Below are 4,063 nucleotides of genomic sequence, written 5' to 3' on the forward strand. Positions count from 1 at the left end.
TCTGCTGGAGTCGGGAGTGCAGTGCTGAAGGTTATTCCAGACATTATTCCTCAATGAGAGCAGGAGGAGAGGATCTTCACTATTACACACTAAGCGATGAAGAGGAAGGGTGGCTAAAACGCTTCCTATCTGTCTACTGTCCTTGTCTTTCGCTTTCTTGTTGTTTCTGTTGTTTCTTTCTGAGGAGAGAAAGGAGACAAAGATGTGTAAGAAAAAGGTTGCAGAGTCGAGGGAAGGACTGACTAGTTGGAAAAGGGAGTATTTGAAAAAGAGGTGAGAGAGTGAGGGAGGAAATAATTGAGAGTGGAGAGGTGAGGAAATGGGAGGAAATAGAGAATAAGGAAAAGAGAGAGACTGGGAGGAAAAAGTGGAAAGAGGTGAAAGGTGGAGAGAATTGAAAATCTGAAAGGAGGAGAGGTGAGAGGATGAATAAGGAGAAAAAGGGAGAAAGGAAGAGTGAGGGAGGATGCAAAGGAGAGGAAGAAAAAGTCACTGTGATGTGAAAAATGTGACAACATGAAGTTAGGGAAGAAAGAAGAGGAGAAGGAAAAGATGAGGCAGGAGAGGAGTGTAGAGACAAAACTGAAGATGTGACTGAGAAGAGGAAACAGGAGAGGAGATCAGTGGAAAGAAGGATGAGAGGAGGAGGTAATGAGTTGAACAGAGAAAATGTGAAATGAAGAGTAAAGAGTGGAGAGACAAGAGTAGGGGAGGTGAAAGAAGGACTGAGGACACAACTTAAAGGGAAACCATTGAAATAGGAAGAAAACAAAGAAGAAAAGGGGAGTTAAGGATAGAAGCAGTGCCATTTATGTAGAGAGTTTGGCCAACTCAAATCATGGGCGCCATATTGTACACCATCATCAGATGACTCAACATATTAGAGATTTATTTCAAGATAGCATATTTCAATCAGGAGAGACATGTTTGCAGATATGCGAATGAGGTTTAATGTACAGCTCAATAAAGTGTACAAAATCTTTGGTAATTAGACTCCATTGCTATACAAATATTTCGTAAATCTATATAGGGGTAGAGAACCATCAGATCTCCCCCCCCCCCCGATGAATCTAGACACCGGTGGTGGCGACAAAGGAGCCTTAAGACCTGGCCGAAGGAGGCTCCGGACCCGTCAGCTGGAGTAGATGACTGGAGGTGGAAGGGGAGGTGGGGGGTTGCACTCTTTGCCTGCAACAACAGCTAAATAGCAAGGGGAGAAACAGATTATTTAAAGCAGGGCTGTGACTCTGTGATTGGCCATTGCCATTTGTGTACAATTCTCTGATTGGTTTAGTAGGAAGGTGAATGCCTCCAACAGCTGATTGGAGTTAGGTAGAGCATTGATTAGGAGTGAGGTCTTCCTGAAAGGATTTACACTGAGATACATTTCAATCCGGAAAGGCTAGTCGCAGATATGCAACAGTTATACAAATGTACATTTATTTGGATAACTGAATTGATAAAGGAGTGCATCAATTAAAAGTTAGGTCTTTCTAAAAGAATTTACGCTGAACTACATTATATATAATATTATATAATATGCTATCTTGAAATAAATCACTTACTTTCAACCTTAAACAGACATATACATGTTATTATTAACGTTTGTCAATATGTAAAAGGCCCTTACTGAAATATTCCAGTGTATATTTACCTTCTATATTGTAATTGGGCCTAAGTGATCACATTGCCTAATAAGTCTCTGAGCAGTGTTTACCTATTTAATGTCTGCTAGCTTACGTACAGGCTAACAATAGCCAGTTAGCTTTGTGTGTAACATAATAAAAACCCACCCATCTCGTAGGAGCAAAGCTTAATATTTAATTCAATAAAATGATAATACGCCTACAAAAGGAACACTAATGCCACAGGTCTTATGTTGACAGCTTGGACGCAGATATAGGAAAATCCGAAGGCAGTTGTAATATTTCCCAAGCAGGCTAGGATAACGCTGTTGCGCTAACATAAGCAAACTGCAGCGTAGCATTAGCTAGCTTTCTAAACTTATGAAAAGCCGAATAACATCCCCATCCAAGCTGTGTTTCACTTTCCCTCCAATTTTACTATAAACATAATAAATGCGCCTGGACTCCATCAAGACCAAAAGCTATATGACTATGGCAGATCAAAGACATTTAGGTTCATGGAGCGCTAGGGAAAAAGCTAATGCTAGCATAAGGAATTGCTAACTTCATTCCTTTTTAAAGCAGAGAAAGAAATTGACATTTACCTCACACAATAATTAATAGTAATTTGCCCTCCAGTTTGCTCTTTTCACATTCATCTCCCACACTTTTCCTTTTTGGTTCACATGGGTATTCTTTTGCCGCTTTTCTGTTTTTCATTGCAGACAAACACGCAGCAGTTGGGCATTTTTTAAGGGATTTATGTTAATTTTTAAATAATTCATTACATTTTTTCACTATTCCATCCATCTATCCCTCCCTCTTTATCCGCTTATCCGGTATCTGGTCGCGGGGGCAGCCGCTCCAGCAGGGAACCTCAAACTTACCATTACCGAGCCACATCAACCAGCTCCGACTGGGGAATCCCGAGGCGTTCCCTGGACAGGTTGGAGACATAATCTCTCCACCTTGTCCTGGGTCGTCCCAAAGGCCTCCTCCTGGCTGAATGTGCCTGGAACACCTCCCTAGGGAGGCACCCAGGAGGCATCCTTACCAGATGCCCGAACCACCTCAACTGGCTCCTTTTGAAGCGAAGGAGCAGCGGCTCTACTCCGAGCCCCTCTCGGATGACTGTGCTTCTCACCCTATCTCTAAGGGAGATGCCAATCACCTTCCTGAGGAAACCCATTTCGGCTGCTTGTACCCTGGATCTCATTCTTTTGGTCATGACCAAACCTTCATGACCATAGTTGAGAGTAGAAACAAAAACTGACCGGTAGATCGAGAGCTTTGCCGTCTGGCTCAGCTCTCTTTATGCCACAACGGTGGATAAACTGAATGTAATTCTGCACCCGCTGCTCAGATTCTCCGACCAATCTCCTGCTCCATGGTCCCCTCACTTGCGAACAAGACCCAAAGGTATTTTAACTCCTTCACTTAGAATAAGGACTCATTTCCTACCTGAAGAGGGCACTCCTTCAGTTTCCTGCTGAGAACCATGGCCTCAGATTTAGAGGTGCTGATCTTCATCCCAGCCGCTTCACACTCGGCTGCGAAATGATCCAGTGAGTGCTGAAGGTCACATTCCGATGATGCCATCAGGACCACATCATCTGCAAAAAGCAGCGATGAGATCCTGAGCCCACCAAATTGCAACCCCTCCCCACACCAACTACACCCCAATATCCTGTCCATAAATATTACAAACAGGATTGGTGACAAAGCGCAACCCTGGCGGAGGCCAACCCTCACCTGGAACGAGTCTGACTTACTACCGAGAACCCGGTCACAGCTCTCGCTTTGGTCATACAGAGATTGGATGGCCCTGAGAAGGGACCCCCTCACCCCATACTCCCGCAGCACGTCCTACTGTACCTCTCGGTAGACCCGGTCATGCACCTTTTCCAGATCCACAAAACACATGTAGACTGGTTGGGCATGCTCCCAGGCTCCCTCCAGGATCCTTGCGAGAGTGAAGATACGATCCGTTGTTCGATGACCAGGACGGAATCCACATGGTTCCTCTTCAATCCAAGGTTTGACTATCAGCCAAACCTCTTTCAGCACCTTGGAGTACACCAGGGAGGCTGAGAAGTGTGATACCCCTGTAATTGGCACACACCCTCTGGTCCCCCTTTTTGAAGAGGGGAACCACCACCGTGGTCCACCACTCCATAGGCACTGTCCCAGACTTCCACGTAATGTTAAAGTGTCAACCAAGTGTCAATCAAGACAGCCCCTCTACACCCAGAGCTTTCAGCATTTCTGGACGGCTCTCATCAATCCCTGGGGCTTTACCACTGTGGAGTTGTTTGACTACCTCAGCAACTTCCACCAGGGGAATAAACGACAATCCCCCATCATCCTCCAGCTCTGCCTCCACCACAGAGAACGAGTCAGTTGGATTTAGGAGTTCCTCAAAGTGCTCCTTCCACCAC

At 45.0% G+C, this 4,063-nt stretch overlaps 1 long non-coding RNA gene across 1 annotated transcript in view; it reads right to left on the minus strand.

Annotated features, from left to right (window-relative positions):
- Positions 1–1,819, minus strand: part of LOC116699722 (uncharacterized) — an 11,897-nt gene extending 10,078 nt beyond the window's left edge. The window contains exon 1 of the long non-coding RNA XR_004334492.1: positions 1,687–1,819. This is a non-coding gene — a long non-coding RNA (uncharacterized LOC116699722). The remainder of the gene's footprint in view (positions 1–1,686) is intronic.
- Between the last annotated feature and the right edge of the window lie 2,244 nt (positions 1,820–4,063).

This window comes from Etheostoma spectabile, chromosome 12 (genome assembly GCF_008692095.1).
Source record: "Etheostoma spectabile isolate EspeVRDwgs_2016 chromosome 12, UIUC_Espe_1.0, whole genome shotgun sequence".
Taxonomy (NCBI): Eukaryota; Metazoa; Chordata; class Actinopteri; order Perciformes; family Percidae; genus Etheostoma; species Etheostoma spectabile.